Raw genomic sequence first — 26743 nt, 5'->3', positions numbered from 1 at the left:
ACTTGCGATGCCTCCCTGGGGAGGAATATATAGTTCTCTACCCCATGGATCTCAGACTTCGGCCATTGGAATGTGAAAAGAAGTAATGAATGCCATTCTGTGCTATCATATGCCTTGTAAGCCAATATGTGACTGTTAATTTCAGATCGGAAGTAATCCTTCAGTCTGGATCCCCAAATGAAGATGTTACATACAATAAAATGCTGCCAGACTACAGTTGACATTTAATATAAGCAAAAAATAAATCTTTATTGTTGTAAGCTACTGCATGTTGTTTATTATCTAGCAAAATGTAGCAATAGCTGACTAATAGGTAAAGAAATGATAACCCTGGCCTCAAACCTATAACCATTTAAGCTTTTAAAAAGGATGCCAGGAGCCGGCCGAGTGGCGCGTTGGTTAGGAGTTGCTTGGGACACCAGCTCTGAGCAGCAGGACCCCGGTTCGGATCCCACATGAGGGCCAGTGACGCTGCACCCTCTACAGCTAAGATGGTGAACAATATCTCAACCTGGATCTGGGCTGCTGGGAGTTGCCGGTAATGGCGTAGGCTTCAGGAGGCTGGCCAGCAGCCGGTGTGAGCTGCCGGGAGCTGCCGGGAATGGCCGTCCAATGGCCATTGCGATCTTCACCCGGGAAGAGTTCAATGATAATCCCAACATGGCCAAGTGAAGCGACATCCTCCACAACTAGAATGAAGAACAAAAGGACAGCAACTTGTCTGTTCCACTCCCCCAATTCCCCAATAAAATCTTTAAAAAAAAATAAAGGATTCCAAGTCCCCAGATGCATTAACAGGAAGCAGGCTATGAAAACTAGAGCTTCCAAGAATGGCATACTCCACAACATGCATTTTAGATGTGGCCATGGTGGATAACAGACAGGGAAGAACGTCTGGAATAGAGAGCCAAAGGTGAACTGGAGAGGTCCTCCTGGGGAGCAGAACCAAGGCCTAGTTAAGGAACTTCTTCTATTCCCAAGAGGGAGGTTCTTCACAATGCCTCCTCAGTAGGATTCCATCACTGCTCTGGGTCTTCGCTGCATTTCCCCTTCCCTCTTTATCCAAATGAAAGCTTCAATTGTATATATCCCATCCCTTCCCTGTGATTGCATACTTTCTTTTTGTTCCTGCCCCACCCCAGTTTTGAGCTCCTTTTTTGAGCAACTGCTATGTGACAGGCACTATCTGAGATATATATATATATATATATATATATAGATAGATAGATAGATAGATAGATAGATAGATAGATAGATAGATAGATAGAGAGAGAGATTGAGATATATATATTGAGATATATATATAGATCTATCTATCTATCTATCTATCTATCTATCTATCTATCTATCTATCTATACACATTTTTCTCACTTAACATGAGGCATGTGAAATTCCTATCTCTGTTTTACAGATAAGGCAACTAAGACTCAGATAAGTAATTTTCCCAACATCACACAGCTGGTAATTGGAGGGCTTTGGATTCACACTGAGGTCAGTGCTCATGAATGCTATGAAATACTCTGTTGGCCACTCTTACAAAGCCATCCCACTGCTTCATGATGGGAATTAAAATTCAGCTTCTCTCTTCAGGATGGTGACTCCATCCTAGCATGAGCCCTTTAAATGAGCTCGAGATGGCTGTGTAGGTCAGCATTAGACCAGCAAGAAGAGCCCACTGCCTTATATGACTTAGTCTCTTTTGGAGTAACAACTCAACTGACTTTGTTCTCCAGCTTCTGTTTGATTCTATATCATCTGACAAACGCTTCGAATGATCTAATGTTGCCAGGCCACCATTTTCCCTCTGATCTTGGCATTTGTCCTAAGGCACCTAGCACCTTGCTTATAGCTAAGACACATTTCCAGACCCTTAGTGTTGTGGAATGACTTGGCCTGGAAAACACTTTGAGCAACCTTCCCACCTGGCAAGGTGCTGACCAGATAAAAATTTTATATAGTTTACCATCAAGGAAAAAGAAAACAAAACAAAACTAAAAACACTAATTGTATTGGGAAACCCTGGAGTAATTCTACTTTGCTTAAATTCCTTCCATGACAATCATATTAAGTAGTCCTTCAAGATAAGCTTGGAGGACCTAGTATGAAAATGTTGGCCATTTCATCTCTGGATAACTCTTACTAAATCTCTCCCACGTTGTGTTTTGTTTTTAACCCCTTGTGGTCATACAGAACAAATCTATTCCTTTTTGCATAGCATTGTTGCTCAAATATTTTTGTCATCTATCATGTTCCTTGCTGTGCTAAATCACCACCTCGCATCCTCTAGACTTCTCTACCTGGCTAACCCTCTCCCTGGTCCATTCAACCTTTCCTTATATCAGTGTCCTAGTCTCATTACTATTTAGGTCATTATCTTCTAAATACTCTATATTGTGTTTAAACCTCTCCTTAAGTATGATATCCAGAACAGCACATGATCTAGGATGCCCAAACACATCTTTCTTTTAAACATGATTATAAAATTATCCAGCAAATAGAATACAGAAAGAATATTATAACAAACACCTATGTACCTATCACTAAATTTAAACAGAATATTATCAAATAGATGAAGCCGCCTATATAATCTCTCCTTCAGCCTCCTTTTTTCCTCCAAAAGATATCACCATTATCATAAACAGAATCATAATCACTGTTTACCATTCCAAAGTATTTTTTTTATGCCACCAAAGATTATTTTTAACTATTCTTTATGGTGTTCATGCCGTCTCAAGAGGCTAACTTCAGTCTTGTTTTTATAAATCTTCCAGAAGGGAGTTAGTGTAAATAATAGCTCCTAATCTTTGTTTCCAGCTTTTCATTACGATTTCTCCCAATGATTTTTTTAAACATGTAACTTAAATTCTTACTATTATCAATTAAAGCAATTAAATGTAGAGCTCACAACAGCGGAAATGGAGAATCCTTGTTCCCCATCTTGTGATATAATCTTTTCATATTATTTGAAGACATATTTAAAATCTTCTGTGCAAATATCTCTTTACCAATCTAGGTAGGTACTAAATATGACCACTTTGTGTTTTCTTTTCAGGAATTTTCAGCCATGAAAACTGTAATCACTTCTGACTATCAGAGGTGATATTAAGTTGGTAGTCTGAGCTTCTCTTGGGAAGATTAAATTTTTCCCCATATCTCTGTCATCCTGGAAATCTATTAATAGGTTAATCTTCAAGCTGGATCTAGCTGATATCTATGTGAGCTTTCCTGAGGAGACTTAAGTGATTGCACATATACTGTCTGCTCTAAAACTAGTAGGAATTGACCAAAGTTTTTCATATTGAGAGAATGTTGATTCTACTGAAATCTCAAAGTTTTCAAAAAACTTGATCAATAAAATTGAATACCCAGGGAGGTGAGAAGCAGCTCAAGATCTGTCTTTAGCACTATAGCTTCAGAGATATTCTGAATATATATTTTAGAAGAAAATATTTTCAATTTTCTGCAGTAGACTTCTTCATTGGAATAATGTTTGATTTAGATGCTATTGCAATTGAAATAAAATGAATACTAAAAATATTCTTTTCCATATTAAAGAAAAATGGTTTTAGTCTCTGTTACCAAATGAATTCTATCTTCATTAGCCAGAAGGCAACAGGCAAATCACTTTTGGCAGATTGAACAAAGAGAAAGACGTTAAATATAGTTTATACCCTTGAGAAAGATTATATCTGAGCCTTTAATATTAAATAACCTGGAAAATGTACAAATCTCTGTAGTCATCAAAGTCGAATGCTAATCAAATGAATTTTATAGCTTCAGTATTACTAATAAAGTTGTGCCCTTTATTTGTCCAAAGGGGAAGCTTTCTAAACAGAATAAAAATTGGGTGGGGGGTGGGGAGGGATGCTTTAAATTAGCAGGGCTCCAAAGCTCAAAGAATGTAGTTAAATAAGCATGATTTTCCCCTTTTTTGAAGAATTATCAAGATATAGAAAATAATTAACTGACTCCTATGTATTCATCCCCAAAATTAACAAATGCTATTAACATTGTAACACTTTTGCTTCTGTTTTTAAAATTTGACAAAGGAAAGAAAATATTTCAAATGAAATTAAAATTCCCTGTTTCTCTAATCCCTCCTCCCTACCCCAGTTCTAATCTCTTTCCTTCCCAAAGGCAGTTTCGTCTCGCTGGTTACGAATGTGATGTTAGTCCATGTTTAGTCCATGTTTAGTCCATGTTTAGTCCTTTAGTCCATGTTTCTTTACGCACTGCATTTATGTGCTCTTCTTGTTTTTAATTTACATAAATATTCTCATATTGTATCTATCATTTCAGAAACTTTTTTTTTCACCATCCTGTTACTGAGAACCATCCGTGCTGACTAGTATAGATCTGGGTCATTCACTTTAATTGCTGTATAGAGTCGCATTTCATAACACAATTTACTTATTCAGTAATGGAAAATTAGGTCGTTTCTGATAGTTTGCTATCTGACACTGCCACACTTGACATTTTTTACATGCCTTCCTGTGCACATGTGCTGGAATTTCTCCAGAAACATGCTGTTAGGTGGGTGCAGATACCAAAATACTGTCCACACCAGTTGTATCAATTACAGTTCTACCCCAGAGCTCTTGTTTCTCTGCATCCTCTTCAGCATATGGTCTTGTCAGTGTAGTGAACACTTGTCATTCTTTTTGGCTATCCAGCACCCTGAACATCCTTCCTGTATTTGGAGAATCTCCAATTATGAGCCTCCACTTCCCACTATGGATGTCAGCACTCTCATTCCCACCCTCCTGAGACTGTTCCAGTCAGACTCACCCAATGCAAAGGCAGTGACTTAACAGAAAATGGTTGCTCCTTGGAAGCTACTCTTGCTGGCAGTAGCTACATCCATTGTTTACAGAGGCCTCAGAAACCCAGGTTCCAGAAGCAATAGTCTGTGCTGGGATTCGTGGCACAAACGGTTGTTGCTATTTAGGATTTCTGAGTGGTGGTGGAGTTTGGTGGCCTGGAGTGGTATGATTTGGGGCGTGGCTCCTGGTCCTCTGCTAGACTCTGAGTTTTCTAATAGACAGTTGAATGCAGCTCTAAAAATGGTCAACTCTGGAAACAGGCTGCCCATGTGAAAGCCATTGTTTCCTGACAAACTAGCTGTGTAACCTCAGGCAAATTCACCTCTCAGAGTCTCCACTTCCTCTTCTATAACACGCGGGAAATAATTGCACCTATGTTAGAGTTGTTGTGAAGATTAAATGAACAAACACATATAAAGCATTTAGAACTGTGCTGGGCACATGGTGAGCAACCAGTAAATGTTCGTTACTATAATTTAATACATTCTTTTTCTGCTTAAGCTAATTGTGGTTGGATTCTGTAGTTTGCAACTACAGAATTCTGTCTGATCTGTTTAGATGTTTTTACTTGTCTAATCTGATGGATGAGAAATTGTATCATAATGGATTTTATTGCATTTTTCTCAATGCTAGTGAGCCTAAGCATTTTTTTTCATGTTCATTGTTCATTTGAATTTCATCTTCTGTGAGTTGCTTGTTAGTAGCCTGTGTGCATTTTCTATTGGTTTTTTTTTCTTATTGAATTGTAGGCTGTCTTTATATATTCTGGATACTAAACCTTTACTTATGTATTGCAAATATCTTCTCTCAGTGTGTCACTTGCCCTTAACTTTGTTTATAGTGTCTTTTATACTGAAGTTTTAAATTTTGATGTGATCTAATTTATTAGGCTTTTCTTTTATCAGTTAGGCTTTTTGTGCCTTATTGAAATTCTTTCCTATCCTGAGGTCATAAATATATTATCCTATGTTTTTCTAAGAGGTTGAAAGCATTTTTTTTTCACATTTTAGTTTTTAGATTGTATGGACCACGATTTTTTAAACTAAATTATGAAAAATGTTATAGGAATAGGAATTTTCCATTATTTCTCAGCTGCTAGCTTACCAACACTGAGTGCAGCAAAACTTGTGCAGAAATTGCAACACCATTTTGCTAAGACACAGGAAGCAAAAAGGCAGACTATCTGGAAAGACTGATATTCAAAGCTAATGAGGGTCTAGTTTTTAGGGCCTTTACTAAAGAATCTAGAAAATACATCATCTTGCCCTTTTAAAGCCCTTCCAATCACATGCAAACCTCACCTAGGTTTTAAATATACATATATATCTGACTAACTAGAGGTCAGCACTTCAGGAGATAATGCTTGCATCATGCTGAGATTTGTTTTAATTTCCCTTAAGGGAATTCTAGGCTGAAAGAATGAAGAAGACGATGAAGAAGTAGCATAGACAAGTCACTGGAATCCCAGAGCTGCCGAAAGCCTGCTCTAGCCCTGCTCGTGGTCAGCATGGTGTCCTCTAGCCACCACATCACTGCTCTTGGCTGAGGCTTGAAATGGATTGTGTCATTTTAAATTAATCATTTCCAAACTTCTTTCTGTATCTATTTTGGCCCAGAACAGAAGCCTAGTGTTGCAGATTCTCTCTGCCACTCAAATAAAAGGGACTATCTTTATTTGCTTCCATATCTCTCACCCAGGAGCCTGTATAAAGTTGAATTTTATGCACATACTATATAAATATTTATTTACCTAAAGCTAGGCTAGTTCTGCTTGAACTTGAAATCAGTGGAGGTGCTGTAGTGTAGTTGGAAAGGCTCAGCTGAGACCCTTGGAGGTCTCTGCAATTACATTGTGCCAGCCTGTCCCGGGCTTGAAGTCCTACCAATAGACATTTGAGATTTATATTGATGGGTTAAGGTGTTTTCAAACTCTAGGGACCAAAAGAAACAGCAGGAGAGCTTATGAAAGTAAAGGTCCAAAATGAAAGCCAGGCATCTGCATTTTTACACGCTCTCCTAATGAAGATAGTTCATGGATTTCTCTTTGAGAAAACAGAGGTTGTATTGTTTCATCTCTAGGAATCTTCTGTTGAGTTCTAAACATCCCAGAGCAGGGTAACACATTACACATTAATGCACATTGCTTATCAGTTTTGCTAGTCACTTCAGATCTTTGGCTGAGAGGGATCTGGAATAAAAGTATCTTGTATTGAAGTGAAAGGCAGAAATAGGAATAAATTTAGAGTGTACAACAAGCATTGCCTGGAGAGAAGTTTTGGTGGATCAGGAAGGTGAGGGGAGAGGAAAGACACAAGAAACATGGGCTCTGCTCATGGTAGCAGGGATGGGTCACTGGGCATGACTTGCTGGTCGATCCAGCCTTTCCAGCTATGCCTGTGGACATGGCTTGGCCCTTGACCCTCTTCTCTAACGACAAGCATACCTCAGAGATGTTGTGGGTTCAGTTCCAGACCTCCACAATAAAGTGAGTATCGCAATAAAGCGAGTATCACAATAAAGCAAGTTGCCATCTTTTTGCTGGGGGAGGGGCTTGTCTTCGGTTCGTAAAAAATGCAACACCTGTGAAGCCCTAAAAGGAGTACAGTAAAACGAGGTATGCCTCTACATTCTCTCCCTAGCTGATCTCACTTTAAATGAGCACATTTTATGGCATGTGATTTATATCTCAGTAGAGTTGTTTAGGTTTTTAAAAGCATATTATATACAGCAAAGGAAAAAAATTAGTAAACTGAAAAAGACAGGTCAATAGAACATATCCAAAATGAAGCACAAGGAGCTTTTTTTAAAAAAAGGATAAAAAAGAGAGTATATGAGATATGTGAGACTAAGCCAGTAGACCTAACATACATGGGTTTGGAGTCTCACAAGGAGAAAAGAGAGAGAATGTGGCAGCTGCAATATTTGAAGAAATAATTGTGCAGTTTCTGAAACTGGTTAAAAAAATATTGATCTGCAGACTCAAGAATCTCAGTAAATCCGAAACAATATAAATACAAAGAAAATGACATTTTGGCACATCATAATCAAACTGCTAAAAACAAAAGATACAAAAAACCCCCAGCTTTAAAATATTGGAATCTCTCTTACCTAGATTTTTCACATTGGTTCTAGAGGGAATGGAAGGGAGAAGAGAAAGTGCTGTGAGAGGCCGGACCACATGGTGACATTCTTCTTATGGTTAGTGACAGGCTTTGTGTAAAGGAAAACCTCCTATGTAGGGGAAAACCCAGTTCTTCCCTATATTTATCTTGTGTGTCTCTTACTTCTCACACAGAGCACTTCACTTCTGACACTTCTAAGTCACCAAATGTATAGGGCTTTTTCCCCACAGCAATAAGCAAGTCTCTACCACAAACTTGGTGTCCTACAGTTTAACTCAATTTCGACACTATCTACCAGGAGATAGCGCAGATCTAAGCACAAATCCCACAGGTTAAGGGCTCAGTTGCATAGCACTACTCTCTCCCCACCCCCTAGCACCCCAAACACACCTCTGCCCCTTCAGAAACCGGCCTTAGGCTCAGGTTGTTGTCACCTATGCTTCTGACTGAATGGTTATAGATCAGAGGTTGATTGGCCCTTCTTCAGGTTTGGTTAATTTGCTAGAGCAGCTCACAGAACTCAGGGAAACATGTTTATCTATTTAGTAAAGGATATGATTAAAAAAAAATACAGCTGAACAGCCAAATGAAGAGAATGTATGGCAAAATCTGGGAGGGTCCCAAGCACAGGAGCTTCTGTCCCCAAGGAGTTGGGGTGCATCACCCTCATGGTATGTGTTTGCCCACCTGGAAGCCCTCCAAACCCCATACTTTGGGGATTTTATGGAGGTTTTCTCACATAGGCATACTCAATCAATAACTCCATTTTCAGCCCCCTTTCCTTCTCAAGAGAATAGGGGGCAGGGCTGAAAATGCCAAGCTTCTAATCATGGCTTGGTCTTTCAGGTGGCCCACTCTCATCCAGGAGCCCACCCAGAGTTACCTCATTAGAACAAAAGATTACTCAGGAAATTACAAGGGTTTCAGGAGCAGCTGTGTCAGAGAACAATATATATACGAGGTGTGATCAAACAATAAAGTAAATGTTTAAATTAAAAAAAAATTATTACAGTAAAAGACACATTGTCATTAATCCCCCTCAAAATACTCTCTCTTTTTTTTTTTTTAAAGATTTTTATTGGGGAATTGGGGGGTTGGGAACAGTGCTGGGGAATTGGGGGAAGGGGAACAGACAAGTTGCTGTCCGTTTTGTTCTTCAGTCTAGTTGTGGAGGACGTTGCTTCACTGGCCCAAGTTGGCACCATCATTGCGCTCTTCCCGGGCGAGGCAGATCAGTCGCCGGCTTCTGGACGGTCGCTCACTGTGGCTGCTGGCCGCTCACGCTGGCTGCTGGCCGCTCACGCTGGCTGCTGGCTATATACGGTAGCCCATGGCAATCCACTGCCACAGGGGCTGCAGCCTACGCTGTCGTCGGCGACTCATGGCAGCCCAGCTCCAGGTTGAGTTGTTGTTCAGCATCTTAGCTGTGGAGGGCAGTGTCACTGGCCCTCATATGAGGGATCCGAACCGGGGCCCTCTGGCATCCCAAGCGAGTTCTTAACCATCGTGCCACTCGGCCGGCCCCAAAATACTCTCTTTTACTTTGAACATACTTATCCCATCGTTCTTGCCACTTTCAAGCAGTTCTGGAAGTCCTCTTTCCTGAGTGTCTTTAGTTGCGCTGTCATGGCTACCTCAATGTCCTGAATCGATTCAAAATGTTTACCTTTCATGGTCATTCTGACATTGGGAAAGAGCCAGAAATCACACAGTGCCAGGTCCAATGAATAAAGTCGATCAGGACACACCATAATGTTTTTATTTGACAGAAAAATGCCATACCAGAAGTGATGTGTGACACGGAGCTTTTCCGTTATGATCATAAAATACTGTGACTGCTACTGCCAAATGCCATCCAACAGAAAGGCAGGGATCTTCAATATGGGAAGCAGCATATCAAACCTTAGTAACCATGTGTGACAGGTTTCAGCTTGTTTGGTGCAGTCAGTTGGGTGTGAGCTATGGTTGAAAGAAGGTGTGTTTCAAAATGTGCTGTAAATCATCCTCTATCATGACAATGTTCCGTGGCACACATCACTTGTGGTATACGGCAGTTTCTGTCAAATAAAAACATTACAGTGTGTCCTCATCCACCTTATTTACTGGATCTGGCACTGTGTGACTTCTGGCTCTTTCCCAATGTCAAAATGACCATGAAATGTTAACATTTTGAATCAATTCAGGACATTGAGGCAGTCATGACAGCGCAACCAAAGACACTCAAGAAAGAGGACTTCCAGAACTGCTTCAGAAAGTGGCAAGAACAATGGGATAAGTGTGTTCAAAGTGAAGGGGAGTATTTTGAGGGGATTAATTGTAATGTGTGTTTTGCTGTAATATATATTTTTTATTTGAATCGTCACTGTATGTTTTGATCACACCTTGTAGTTTCTATTACCTCATACCTGGTATCCACCATGTTTAAAGGAGGAAGAGCACTCTCAAAGCCAGACTGGAACATGTCTGCTGACCTAGTCCAGGCTCATGGACCTTGTGAGCATGAGCTTACCCTGAGTGCACTTTGGTAACAATTTATGGAATTTATGTTCATTGATTTAAACCAATCACAGGGGCCTCTTCTAGTAATAAGATGATGGGCCACAAGGTCAGGGCAAAGATTACCTCCAAAGGGACTCACCTGATACACCCAATAAAATAAAGAGCTTCCTGAGCAGAAGAATGCAGTGTGCTGTAGAACATGCACCGCTGGGTTTGAATTCTAACTCTATCACGGGTCATGGGACTGGCACTTTGCAAACTTTGGTTTCCTCATCTAGCACATGGAGATAATATTTATCCTGCAAGATCCTTGAGAAGATTAGATGAAAGTACGTATAAATATATATATATATATATATATATAAATGAATATATACCAAAAATATAAAACTAGTATATTATAACTTGTACATAGTACATAATAATATAATATATACAATACAACATAATATATGATTATAATGTATACTATAAATACTATGTACGTAGGTATATAAATATATGTATAAATGAACATCTATAAATATATTTAAAATATATAATCCTGGCATATCAGGTTGTCTACAACATTTGATTGCCTTCAACGAGAAAACAAGATTTAAATTTCCGGGACCTATTTTTTGACACTGTGTCATGGTGGCAGAGTTTTTAGTATACTATATCTGGGTTAATAAAAATTGCCATTATTTTAAAGGAAACATTTAAATTTGATTTTCTGGTATTCATCTCATTCCCCAGAGAGAGGACTTTTTTCCACTTAATTCAAAGTTGTTTGTTCTACCACTATAGTCTTGCTTAAGAGTGTTATTTCAAAGGAAATTTTTAGCTTTTGACATATTCAGCAAAACAGGATAATTGCATTTTAAAAATTATTTCCAAGGACCTGTTTCCATAAAAGCAAAAAAAAAAAAAAGTAAAATGTTAAAAATATGATGTTATCTAGAATGGATTGGCTACTTGAGTTTTATAATAAATATAATTGAACTTGATCATCACGTATGCCATCCCTCCAATTTGTTGCATGGATAAACAGTTGCCTGTGACTTTTACTTATAAATTCAGATTTACAGAATAAAAAAAATCCTATTCAGCAGAAATTCAAATTCATTGCTCATGATAGTTGAACTTGATTCATCATAAAAAATTTTCAGGTGTTTCTTTCAGAGTTCTGAATATTTTGGCATACATTTTCCACTTCCTTGCAAGGGAATTCAAATCTTAATGAATTTCTCTTTAGTCTTATTATAAAAATGACTCAAAGACAGCTCCAGGTGGAATTATCGCTGTAACATTTTCTGTGTTAGAGGCAATCACTCTCTATTTTGGGGATTTATTTCCAATAATGTCAATTTTCTTCTATACATTTCTGTTAAGTTTTCAAAAGATTAAAAGATAATAGGGGTAAAAAAAGTCTCTAAGTTAGATGAGCTTTTGTGTTTTCTAGATTTAGGAAAGTATTGAATCCTTTTGCTCATTCAATTATTTTCTCAAATCTTCTTGGTATAATTTCATTCAAAATCTCTCACTCTATTGTGTATTATTGCAGTTGGTAGTATTATTTAATCTATGACAGTGTGCTCTACAGTGAATAAAACATTTTAAAATGCATTTCTTATCTAACTGGGTGACTTTATAATTTCTTAATTTTGAAAGAGTGATTGCTTTTTTTCTTGGTGGCCAATGTCGAAAATTCCAATATAATATGTGATTCAGCAAGCATATTAACCATAATGATGTTTGATAGTTACTGAGTACCTTCCTCCTGGGGAAGGTTCCAACCCCTCTATGAAGTTAAGAGAAGTGATAAACAAATCTCAGAGATCACAGCACTCACTCCTGAAATGCTGTCTCCCCTAGGGTTAAATTGCCACTGCTTAATAGTGCACAGTGATGTCTCATGCTGTTTAGAGGAAGTAAGCAAAAAAGAAGAGGCCAAGTCACATTTCCAGGCCACTGAATAAGAATTCCTTATATTTAGCAATGTATCTAAAACCTCCGGAGTACCTCAGGCTATGACTCAGGTCTCTGTCCTTCCTGTCCAATTGCAATGCTATGGATACTTGAGCTGGCAGAATGTCAAACCTATATAGAAGCTCAGCTTTATCTAGGACATCAAAGCTGAACCATGTATTTTGAGCCCAAACCCAGACAGGCAAAGCAAGATAGAGCATTTAATTCATAAGATAGAGAGAAAAAATAATTGGGAATATTTCTGAACAGATTTCCTAAGTAAACATTTTCTTTTTATTCTGTGAGTCCTGAAGAAAATAGTCTCCAGCATAAACTGAAACCACAGTGCAACACCATGATATGCTCACTGTGGCAGACAGACTGTAAGATGAAACCTCAATGGCCCCCACCTCCCTTCCTATTGTTCACACCTTTGTGTAACACCTTCTTCCCTTTGACGACAGGCAGGACTCGTGGTGTGTTTCTGACAGAATATGGCAAAGATGGTGAGATATCACTCTTGTTCTTATGTCATGTTATGTAAGACTCTGTATTAGCACGCCAGAGATAATGTGAGCTTCATGTAGTAAGTAGCCAAGTTAGAGAAACCTACGTATGTAGCAAGGAATTGAGGGTGGCATGTAAGAGCTCTGGACCACTTCTCAGATCTGAAGCAGCCTCCAGCCAACACACAGAAAAAAGCAGGGCTCTCAGTCTTACAGTGGGGAGAAAATGAATTTTGCCAGCAACCTGAATGAGCTTGGAAGTAGATTCTGGCCCAGTTAAAGCCTCTAGACGAGAACATAGCCCAGCCAATGACATCTTGATTGCAACCTTGTGAGACTTAGCTCAAGACTCAGTTACACTGTGTCTTAATGCACAGAAACTAAATTTGTGTTGTTTTAAGCTGCTAAGTTTGTGATAATTTGTTATGCAGACAGAGAAAACCAATACACTCACTAAAATGGCAAAAATGAACCCAGGGAATACCAAGTGTTGTCAAAGCTGTAAAACAACTGGAATTCTCATGTACTACTGGAGAGTACAAATCCGTTCAGCTAGTTTGGAAAACTGTTTGGCAGCACCTACTAAAATGGAAAAACTGAATATATGTATATATTCATACATCATGTGTGAGATATGTATATATATATCTCATATATATATATTCAGTTTTTCTGTTATATATATCACATATATACACATGTAAACATGTATATGTGTGTATATATACATATATATGTATATATATCCTGATTTATCAATATTACTCCTAAATACTTAACTAAAATAAATACACACATATATACCAAAAGACACATCCAAGAATGTCCTTAGTCACACGATTTATAATATTCCTAAACTAGAAACAAACCAAATATCTATCATCAGCAAAATGAAAGAATAAATTGTGGCTTATTCATAAAAAGAATTCTATACGGCAATGACAATAAATGAACTACAAATATACAGAACATGAAACTGATGAACATAATGTGGCAATAAAGAAATTGATGGTTTATATAAAGTTCAATAACTAACAGCACTGAACAATGCTCTTAGAAGTCACTGGGGTAGTGACTAGAAAGGAACATGAGAGGAACTTCTGGGCGCTGGTAATATATGTTTTATTTCTTCATATGGATGCTGTGATACATGGGTGTGTTCACTTTGTGACAATTCATTAAGTTATACATTTATTGTGGGTGTACTTTTCTTTATGAATACTTTTCACACAGGAGAGTGCATTTACTTTGAATAAAAGGTTTACCTAATGATAATATTTCTGCTATGTAGCCTCTCTCTACCTCTTATGCCTGCAATTCACCTGTTCCTTTGTACTTTGGGAGCAAAAAAAGAAAGAGAAAGAAAAAATATTAAAACAGCTAATAAGGGGTAAAACCAGGAAGCAAATCCATGTTCCGTGTTTGTCTAATAAAAGAAGTCAGGCTCTTTCATGTATATATTATATATAATTCTGAACTATTAGAGTATAGGTTATGTACAACATGCCCTTTTATCCCTCAATCCTCCAGTGTGCGTTTTCTAAGAAAATATATTATTATATAAACCACAGCACAGTTATCCAATTCTAAAAATTCAACACGAATACAATAATTTTATTTAGTCTGGAGCCCATATTCTAATCTCATCAATTTTTTTCAATAATGGGCTTTGTAGCATTTTTCTTTCCTTCTCTCCCATTTATCTATTTAATCTATTATCAACAGAAACTCATGGTTTTTCAATGATTAATAATTCATTGTTATTATTTATTATTTTGGTGCTAAATTTCCCCAGATTTGGAAGTCTCTTCAAGCTGCTTCCCTCCATGTTCTTTTGACATGATTCATAATTTTTGAGCACTTTCTTTTTTTTTTTTTTTTTTCTTTTAAGCTGAGCCATCCTGCCACCTGATGGCAGCTCAACGGCTGCTCAGCCTGGGCTGGAAATTGAACCGCTGTTGCTCAGAGCTCAAACTCTTGAGCGAGCTCTTAACCAACTGAGCCACTCGTCTGGCCCTGAGCATTTTCCTAACTTCTTACACAAGATGTACTAGGCTCACGTTTTATTTTCTCTGCCCTAGACCTGAAATCAGCCTTTCTCCAAGGTACCCTCATTGCTTTTAGTGGAAAATGATATTAGAAACCAAAATTTGGGTCCCAGGTGTGGTCATTGTTACTGGGATGACTTACTACTAGCTCTTTTGAGGAACACAGATGAATATATATATATATATATATATATATATATGTATATATATGTATATGTATATATAGATATGTATATGTGTATATATATACATGTATATATACATATACATATACATGTATAGATATGTATATGTATATATATAAATATATATATATACATGTATATATATACATATAGATATATGTATATATCTATATCTATATCTATAATGGCTTCCTGTCAGCCTATTTCCACTTTACTTCTGAATTCCTAACCTTGCCCCTAGTATGCCCAGGTCTTCCCACTGTACATAAATGCAATTATATAGTACTTTGTAGTTTATGAGGCATTTTCATGAGCATCTCCTTTGATCCTCATAACAACCCTCTGATGGGGGAAGGGTAATATCATCATCATCTTATAGATGAGGAAACTAAAACTCTTAACATTTAAGTAATTATTTCAGGGTCACATTGCTAATAAGGGCCTAAAATCCCAAGTCTACTGTGGTTTAGATTGCTCCTCACTTTCCACACAGGTAAATTCATTGGTCCTTGAATATGACTAGGTACATCTCTCAGTACAGGTGATATGGAGGGAAGTCAGGAGTTCCCTTCACATCTATGTGCCAGCTCAATTCCCAGCTTAACCCATACCTACACATGTGATATGAGAAAGAATGTTATTCTTTCTCAATAAAGATATGAGAAGATACGTTATTTCTAAGATTTTATTGAATAATATAAAAAATAATAATATAGTTTCTTCTCTGTAGTTTCTGTCTAAAATAATGTGGCAAAGGTGTAATACATTGAGAACCACCATTTTGAAGACAGTCAAACCACTCCAGAGCTAAGAAAAATATGGCATCACTGGAAATGCAGACAGTCTGTATCTTTACAAAATTTTATCAGAAAGATTCCATGTTTAATTATTTATAAACTGAATAAAGCCCTGCCAAAAATGCAAGTTATAAGAATGTTACTTTTTGAGTGTACTCTCAGATATTGGGAAACAATAATTTTAGAACATAGTGTTATTATAGAGAGTACCTATATCTATCTTATCTAATATCTTTCTCTTTACACAAGTCATGTTGAATGAATTCAGTTCTATATTCACATTTATCTCTAATTTTATAGCCCTGACCTATATACCAAAGATAGAATTTTATCTGATAGTTGTGAAAAAAATCATGGCTTCTTACATTTACATTACATTTATCCTAAGAGGAGATCTTCCATGAGCATAGAAAATTGATTTGATTGCCTAAATAATGGGGCAACTAAAAAAACCCCTCAGAGCTTCTTATACACAGTATCTTTGCTTACAGGAGATCTATAGCTCTCCTCTAAGGAAAAAACAAACCAACCAACAAACAAACCAAACCACGTCATACTCCTTATAATTGAAATAGCTGTGTTCAGTTAGGGTTTCCTAGTTTATGATATTATGAGCTATTGGGTATTCTTCTCTCTACCTAGACTAGAAGTCGTATGTTGTACCACTTCCTGATTCTGTACCTGTGGCAGACATTGCTAATTGTTTTTTCTGACTTCCTTCTGCCATCCATCATCCTTCCCAAACACCCTCACTCTCCCATTGTTAGTTCACATATAGTTTTATAATTTATAGAGGGAATATATTTCAATAGGAAACGCATAGTGTTAGCAGTCATGAAGCCTGTATTATGTCTCCACTTAACCCAGAAATATTTGTGTCACTTGGAGTTAGTCACTTTACTTCTCTGATTTTTATTTCAAGTACAACAGTGTATACTAGTTTACGAGGAACTACTTTAATAAGAGGAATTCCTCCACTCTGCCTGATTCTGACATGTGCCTCTATGCACATAAATATGAGGCCCAAATAAATATGAGTATTATGATTTCCACTTAAGTAGTGGGGAGAGAGTTTCATTGGGGACTTTATTTATTCATTTATCAAATATTTATTGAGATCTATCCACAAATCAGCTACCCTTCTAGGCACAGTAGATACAGCAGTGAACAAGATTGTTCAGTGACCTTGTTCCGGGGAAGCTCCCATTTTAGAATGTGTGGAGAGACAAATAATAAACACATGAATATATTAAAGGAAAAATACAATTTCAAATGATGATAAATGCTATGAAAAAAATAATAAAACAGGAAAATGGGATGGGAAGCAGTCAGGAAGGTGAGCAGGTACTTGAGAATGAATCCTCAAGGAAGGCTTCTTTGGGAAGGTCACAGCTAAACTGAGCCCTCTGGCCAGTCATATAAAGATTTAGTCACAGAGCTTTCAGGGAAGAGGGCAGCACATGTAAAGAAAGGTTTTCCAAGAATGGCTTTGCATGTTGGAGGAAGGATATATGTGCCAGAATCATTTCAGCGTAATGAATGATGGCAGAGTTATTGGAGCTGAGGTCAGAGAGGTGAGCCAATCAGATGAGGGGTCCACCTGGACAGCAGACCATCTTTTCTGCATGAGGCAGAAATGGTGCTTGCAAGGCAGGGTTCTTTCTACTTGGGAAAAGCCAAGTGTGTCACAAGTGTAGGATAAAGGGACACTAACTGTCAGACCAGCTGGACCAATCATTGATTTGGAGTTCTTTGCTTGTTTGTTTTTTAACAGAAATCCTAAATCCAAATGAAAACCCAAAGTTGAAAATCCGTGTTTCAGTCTAACAGACTCACAATATTTTCCTGTGACGAGACCAGCTATGTTCAGCAGAGAAAACCTCAGCCTTTGCTGAAGAGTAGATAATGAGAGATGGTAATCAAGAGAAGAAGAGAGCACCAGTGACAGATGATGCAGAATTAAATTATGCAGCTAACTTGTTGGGAGGCTGGGAAAGGCACTTCACCTCTTTTGACATCTGTTTTGACAACTATAAAATGAAGACTTAGACAAGATAATCTTGAAGTCCCTTTCCCATTCTAAAGTGGAATTGTTTATTTGTGCCTCTAGGAGAGATTTTTTTAAATGATGCTTCTTGCTATTTAAATAATCTCTGCCATATTAGACTTAAACAAAATTGAATAAGAAACAAATTTTTCTAAAGCATAGTGTAGTTTACACTTCTATCCCCAATCTTGTACATAAGCAATTTATGTTATTTAGATGATTTATATTTTCATTTGCACTTATGTTCTCATTAAATTTCATTGTTAGCTTATAATCCATAGTTTGAACAGGGTAAATTTAAGACTGAGTCCTGTAGCACTCCACCAAAGACAAATATTTGTGTCACTCATTTAATCAGATGAGACTCTGCATACATCCTTTATTTCCAGTATATCAAATTCTACCTTTTTTTCCCCCCTCTGTAAAACTCAGTGCAATATTTACCAGTTTCCACATATCCAGAAACTCTCCTATTCTGCAAGATTCCTTAAAGATCAGCAATCTAATTCATAGCACTCGTACTCTGACAATTAATTCAATGAGCCCCAGAAGGTAAACTCATTTGATAAAAAAATACAAAATAAATAAACTCATTTGAAAGTAAGCTCTCTCTGACAACTCTGAATCTAGATAGGATTTCAATTCTTTCTGAGCAATGTCTAATCTCCTTTGCTGGTCTGGCCATCAATCTCCAACCCAGAGAATATATAGTAAAATCAATATATTCTTATTCTTCCCTTTAAACTGAATCCAATAAGAATCACTTTTATTAGTTTTATAAGCTTCAATTCTTTCTGGCCATTTATCTTTCTGATAATATCATAATTTGGTCCATGCTATTCTTTAATGTGTCTTAAAGGGTGTGTTCTCACTTTCATACTTTGTTTGCATTAAAATGCCATTTTGTTTAGGAGCAAAGGATATTGAATAGGCAGCCCACAAAAGGAGGTATATAAATGGGGACAAAAAGTGGAAATACATGGCTTACCTCACTAGTAATCAAAATAATTCAAATTAAAGCAATGAAAAGATATACTTTACCTATTGATTGGAGAAGTTTCGTAGCTAGTATAGGTAAGGGTGAAGGGATATGGAAACTATCTTATTCTGGTGGTGGGAAAATAAATTTGTATAATCCTGTCAAAGGTGCAACGTTTGATGTGCACCTTTATCCAGTACTTTTCTTTCAAGATAATTTATCTTAAGGAAATAAACAGTTATGGGCACAGATTCATGTCTAGAAGAATATTTATCATAGGGCTATTAATAATTTAAAGCAACCAAAATGTTCAACAGCACGAATTATGCGTGAGGTTAAATGACTCATGGTACATCCATTCTGTGGAATTCTATAAACCTCTTAAATGTAAAATATTGTAGAAAAATATTTCATGATGGAAGACATGTTCACAATATATTAAAACACAGCTTTCAAGCCTGTTTATACTAGGATCCAATTATCACAAATATTTTCATATGTGTAAATAATTTAATTATTTCTCCACTCTTGAGACCCTGAGCTACACACACACACACACACACACACACACACACACACACACAATCATAGTCTTATTAGCACACAATGTTGGTTGCCTACCTAACAACCATTTTCCTTTTTTTTTTAGAGCAGACTTCCAATTTAGTTCAGTTGTCCATTCCTCCTCCGTTTCTCTCCCACTTGACTGTGGAGTAAATCCTAAATTTAAGTCAATCGTGGTGGTTCTCTTTTTGCAGTTCTGACCAGTGTGACTTAAGGAAAGATCTATGGGTATGTGTGGGGTTGCTTCTGGAAAAGGGTTCCTGCTCTTAAAGGATCATGCTGGAAAAGATGGACCCCTTTACTTTGGCTGGATTTTATCTTTTCGTAATATGATACAAGGAATTGCTAACAGCCATTTGTGTCCATGAGAATAATTCATTTCCAACAGTCTTCTTTCCTTTGTGTAAATCCATGTTTTTGTTCAGAATTTTCTTTTTGCCTGAAGGACTTTCTTCTAATATTTCTTGTCATGCAGGTCTGCTGGAAATGAAAAGCTGGCCTGCTTCCAGCTTTTACGTGTTTGAAAAAGTTGTTATCTCATCTGCATTTTTGAAACATATTTTTGCTGGGTATGGAATTCTAAGCTAAAAGTTCTTCTATTTACTTTAATGATTTTTGTTTACTGTCCTCTCACATGCATTGTGAGAAATCTGCTGTCATCCATATCTTTGTGCCTCTGTACATAATGTGTCTTCTTCCTCCGCTGCTTTTAAGATTTTCCCTTTATCAGTGGTTTTGAACAAATTAATTATAATGTGCCAGGTATGGTTATCATTCTGTTTCTTGTGCTTGGGGTTAATTTAGCTTCTTGGATTTGTGAATTTATAGTCTTTGTCACTTTGGAAAAATTTTGACCATATTTTTAAAAATATTTTTCTGTTCCCCATTTCTCTCTTCTCCATTGGAGATAATAATGGCATATACATTAGACTGTTTGAAGTTGTCTCACAGCTCATTAAATGTTCATTTAAATCTTTTTTCCTCTCTGTGTTCTTCATTTTAGATAGTTCTATTGCTTTATGTTTTAAAACTCACTGAACTTTTCTTCTACAGTGTCTTACTTACCATTAATACCATCTAGTACATTTCTCATTTCAGACATTATAGTTTTATCTCTAAAAATTTTATTTGCGTCTTTTTAAGAATACCTCTTCTACTTAACTTTTGAACTCATGAAAAATAGTTAAAATAACTCTTTTAATGCCATTGTCTGCTAATTCTAACATCAGTTTCAATTAATCTAATTTTCTCCTCCTCATGGGTCATATTTTCTGTGTTTTTTTCATGGCTGCTAATTATGTGTTGGATGCTAGATGTTGTGAATTTTACCTTGTTGTGAGCTGGATATTTTTGTATCACTATTAATATTCTTCAGCCATGTTCTAGGATGAAGTTAAGTTACCTGAAAAGAGTTTAATCTTTTGGGTCCTATTTAAGATTTATTAGGCAACACCAGAGCAGCATTTAGTCTAGGGCTAACTATTTCTCACTATGGAAGCACCTCTTCTGAGTTTTCTAACAATGCCCTGTGAATGATGAGGTTTTCCAGTCTGGCTGTTCCCAGCCTTGTGTTGGTGTGGGGTACCATCACCTCTCCTACTTTGGAGTAGTTCTTCCCTCAGCCTCAGGGATTTTCCTCAGATGAGTGTGCTGACCAGTACTCTGCTGAATTCTAGGGGTTAGGCAGGCTCTCTGAAGACCTCCAGAGCTCAGTCTCTGTGCAGATTTCGCCTGTCTCTTACTCTGTCTTATGAACTCTAGCTACCTGAAGCCTCTTAAATCCTCACCTCTGTCTCCTCAACTCAGATTTGACTGGAGTTCCCCATCCTTGAATGGAAGCCTGGAAACACGCTCAAGGCAGCAACCTGGGCAATTTTCGGGCTTGGCTTATATTTTATTCATCTCTCAGGGATCGCTGCCCTTAGTTGCCTGATGTCCAATTTCTTGAAAATAGCTTCTTTGTGCATTTTATCCATTTGTTTGGTTGCTTCAGGTGAGAAAATAATTCTGAAAGTGACATGCGTTGCTTTTAGGTCAATGATTTTGAAAGAAAAAGCAAGTTCTCCATTTACTCTCGTTCCTGTTACAGGGAAGTCTGAAATCACAATTGAGATAGCAGCACCAAGAGATGGTGGACATTCCGTCAGTGTCAGTTCTTGGCGTACAGTTCTCTACCAACCTGCCATTCAATATGTGGGCACAAGAATGAACATTGTTGAGTAAAACCACTGAGGTCTGGGAGTTAATTTGTTAATGCAGTAAACATAACCTAATTTGACTAACACACTCTAAAATAATATACATCTTTTCTACAAACAAATATATTTCCTTAATATCTAAGTCGTAATGACAGAATTTCAAGCAAATCTTTTTTTTTTTTTTAAGATTTTTATTGGGGAGTTCCAGGGATGCAAACAGCGTTGGGGAATTGGGGAAAGGGGAACAGACAAGTTGCTGTCCTTTTGTTCTTCAGTCTGGTTGTGGAGGACGTTGCTTCGCTGGCCCAAGTTGGCACCATCATTGCGCTCTTCCCGGGCGAGGCAGATCAGTCGCCGGCTTCTGGACGGCCACTCACTGTGGCTGCTGGCTGCTCATGCTGGCCGCTGGCCACACACGGTCCCATGGCAACCGACTGCCACAGGGGCTGCAGCCTATGCCATCGCCCGCGACTCACGGCAGCCCAGCTCAAGGTTGAGCTGTTGTTCAGCATCCCAGCTGCGGAGGGCAGTGTCACTGGCCCTCACATGTGGGATCCGAACCAGGGCCCTCTGGCGTCCCAAGCCAGCCCTCAACCATTGCGCCACTCGGCCAGTCCCAAGCAAATCTTGACTACTTGGAAATAGCAATAAGTTTTTAAAAGCCTCTCCAAAATAATTTTGGAGTAAAGAAATGTTATTACAAACTATTTAGGAAATAATAACAATCAGAACACTTTATAAAAATATGAAGAATGCTGTAAAACCTCTATGCAAAGGAATGGTAATAGTTGATTGAATTTAATACTAGAAAATGCACCATGACCAAATAGAACTTATTCCAAGCATGATTTAATGTAAGGAAATCTACTAATATAAAGCATACATCCAAAAGGTTAAAGAAAAAAAAATCTCCACAAATGCTAAACAGGAAACTTTTATTCTGATTAAAAAAAAAAAAAAACGAAACAGAAACTCTTAGCAATTGAAGACTAGAAAAGTTGTTCTTTAAAATTATAACTGAAAATCTATCTGAAACCCACTACTAATATCATGTTTAAAGACTAAAGACAGAGCTTCTTATTCTGAAGTAAGAGAGTGACAAAGACTTCCTCAATTATTATAGCACTCTTATTTGCCATTTCTCTGCAAATTTTGGCCAACATAAAACAATAAAAATCAAGAAAGCAAAACGACCATGATTTGGAGAATCTGTTGCCTAGAAAAGCTCAAGAGAATCAACTGAAAATATTTTAGAAGCAATTAAAAAGTTCAGCAATGTGAGGGTACATAAATAAAAATTAGATTTTCACATGCCAGCAAAATCCAACTTTGGGCAAACAAAGGCAAGTTGCCAGAGTGCACACAAACAGGCCTCTGCGACAACATTTATTAAGGAAACGCATAGAGGCTAAAGAAGTAACGTGGTGTGTGAGTTTAACACTAATCTTCACATTCTGAATAAGCACATAGAGATACAGCAGGCCCAGGTGTCCAGCTCTAGGAGAGGGACCCTGCCCTAGAGACACGGGGCTTACATACTACTTAGCTGGGAAGGCACCAGTCACCAAGCATGACCAAGATTATGACAGAAACTTATCCTTCGTCGCTGCACTGCCAGCTCAGCATTCATGGTTTGGAAAGCATCAGCCCTTCCTTTGATATTATTTGGGGACCATGGCAGGTGCTGTTATTCAAAAATAGTCACGGCAATATTTCTAATCCCATGTACTCTTCTAGAACCTTGCCACATTCCATCAAAAGTAGAGTCTATTTAGCCTTTCCTTGAATTAGACTGTTCCTGTAACTTCTCCGACTAACAGAATACAGAGGAAGTGATGTTATGTGACTTTCAAAGCTAGTTCAACAATAGGACACTGTTTCCAACTGGTGCTTTCTTTTGGGAGAGGCTCACGTTGGGGAACCAGCCACTATGCTGTGAGGAAGCCCAAGCTAGCCTACACTGAGGGACCAATGGAGAGGTCAATGTGGAGAATTGATTACTGGAAAAAGAAAGTGATTTGTATTACCACTATCTAATATTAAAATATGTTTTAAAACTATGACAATGAAAACAATAAGAGATTGGCACAAGACTAAAGAAACTATTCAATAAAAGAGGCTGAGAGAATTAAAAGTGCAGAAATGTATACATGTATATGGATATATAAATGTATGTATGGAAGAGGTAGCATTTCAAATCATTGAGAAAATAAGTTACTTGTGAGGAAAATTAGCATAAGGTTAGGTTTTCATTTTACACCATATGCCAAAATAAATTTCAGATGTACTAAAAAATTAAATTCAGAAAACTTGAATATTTAATTATTATTGCATCAATTCTCCCCAGTCCTACCAATGCAATACAGCTCCCAGCACCACCCTACTTGCTGGCATCCATGACAACAAGTAGAACTCTAATAGATTAAAGAGCCTTCTTTCAATTCACTTGAAGAAGCTTAATCTGGAAATGAAGAGATCTACTGGAAGAATTTCAACAAGATACATCCAGGTTGATGGAAAAACAGTAAAGGGACAGATAGGAGATGCAGAAGAATAACAGCAATGCAGATTATCCTTTACTACCCCAGAGAAGTAGGTGCCAAATATATCATACATGAAAATGTAGAATGGCAGCTGAAAGAATGAAAAGGTTATAACAATAGAAACATAATAATTCTTGTAAGGAACAGGAATTATTTACTTCCTCTCACAGTAGCCCCAATAGATGAAACGAGATTTTGCTAAAGAGAATGGTCATCCACTGTCATCCACTCTAAATTGCACAAATTTGAGCTGTATGACAGGCAGTCCTCCCAAGGTTATATCATATTGTTTATCAGAAACAAAGGAAAGATGTGAAAATGACTTGTCTCTAACTAACAATATAACCCTAATTACATTTTACCAACCACTAATAAAAAGTCTATTATACAATGAGGTCATAACATACAAGTATAGCTCAATACTCTTCTCACCTATGTTGCTGTGTATGATTTAATTTTCAGGTCATATATTTAAATATATGAGAAATTCACATACCTAAAATATGATTCCAGTTCTTAAAAGAAAGTTCTTTAAATTTGTTCAAAAATAGGGTTAAATATTTCTGTGAACTCAGAGAGCACAGAGTCTTTCTGAACATAACAGCAAATGAAAAAACAATTAAGGAAAATATCAATATGTTACATAAAAATTTAAATCTTACACATAAGAAAACACCATAAATAGAACTTTAAGGCCAAATTTTAGAATAAAATTTGAAAAATTTATGACAAATTTTGACTATCTTTAATATGTAAAGAACTTGCAAATCAATAAAAAAATTTTAAAGCCAGTAGAAATTATGCTAAAAACATTATCAGGTGTTTAAAAAATAAAGCTAAGTTATCCAATAAATATATTACCTCATTAGTAATCTAAGAAACATAAATTTAAAGAAAAATGAATTTTTTTGTCAAATTAGCAAATGTATTTTGAACTATATCAAATGTCTTAGAAGTATGCATACTCTTTCATCAAGCAATTTTATTACTATAATTTTATCTTAAGACACTAACAATGAATATTCACAAAAGTATTGGCCAAAGTTGTCAATGACAGCATTATTTGTAATAGCCTAAAAATGTTAACCCTTATGAAGTCAACAATAACGGATTGAATTAAGTCAATTTTGATAAATTCCTACAATAAGAGAAATACAATAGCATAGTGGTTAAGAGCGCAGACTCTAGTTTTAAATTAGCTGGATTCAAATATGAATCTTATAATTTCTACCTTGAAAGCCTTGGGCAAATTATTTGTTTTCCCTAAACCCCAGTATAAATGGGGATCCTAAAAGTACTTAAAATGATGGCTGACACGAGCATTAAATGAGATAATTCAACAATGCACTCATGTAGTGTCTAGAACATAGCGCTGATGAAAATTAACTATCAATATTTTCTTTTATAAGGTATTATGTAGACATTAAAACAATGTCTTGGTAGACCATGTAATAAAATGGGAAAATGTTTATGATGTATTGTTTAAGGAAGAAAGCAGGATATAAAATTTTATGTATAGTATAATACAGATGGTATAACAAGAGAAACATAATGCAGGTATTAAAAAGCCAGGAATGTACATCAAAATATTAGCAGTGTTATCTCTAGATGGCTAAACTATTTTTCCCTTTGTAATTTTCTACATTTTCTGCATTCCTCTGCCATGAGCACTTACTTTATAATAACAATAATAATTATAAATTAAAAGGTAATCTCATACATAGCTGGATATGCCCAAATTTCCTCTCTTTGACTATCACAAAATATTATACAGTATCATTTTATTCTTCCAAAGTTCTAGTGCTTATTATACTTTATCAACAAAGTTTGCTTCCATGTAGGCTATGATTAAATCCAAAGTAACATTTCTTTCTTCACTGCTTTCCTTGCTTTTTGGCAGATGGAAGTATCAGGAAGGCATGTCAAGAATGTATTTTCCTGGTAATAGCAGATATAGTTCCAGTGTCACATTTGAAGCAGTATTTTCATTTTTTCCTTTGGACCCTGATAGGATTACGAGTACAGACATACTAACCCTTTTTTGATTTGCCAATATTCAGAAGAATATTTTTTCCTTTGTTAGAAATAAAGCCAATACAGCATCTATTTGCACTTTTAGATATTAACTATTCTAAGTTGCCTAAACAACAAATATAAAATGTTAATAATGATAAAATGATAATATTTTAAGTGCCAAGCATATAATAGATGATCAACAAAGATTTATATGAAATAAAATTGAAATAGGTACCACACATTGTGTACAACATATTCAATATTGAATTTATTAAGTTGTTCTTAAATTTCAGAGATGGTGTATGTTTCACTATTTTTATTTTTTATGTATTTATTTTTTAAAAGATTTTATTGGGGAATTGGAGGAGGAGAACAGCGTTGGGGAGTCGGGGAAGGGGAACAGACAAGTTGCTGTCCTTTTGTTCTTCAGTCTAGTTGTGGAGGATGTTGCTTCACTGGCCCATG

The sequence above is a fragment of the Hipposideros armiger genome, unplaced genomic scaffold (assembly GCF_001890085.2).
Source record: "Hipposideros armiger isolate ML-2016 unplaced genomic scaffold, ASM189008v1 scaffold_51, whole genome shotgun sequence".
Taxonomy (NCBI): domain Eukaryota; kingdom Metazoa; phylum Chordata; class Mammalia; order Chiroptera; family Hipposideridae; genus Hipposideros; species Hipposideros armiger.
The sequence above is the reverse complement of the archived record's forward strand: the minus strand, read 5'-3'. Positions refer to the sequence as shown.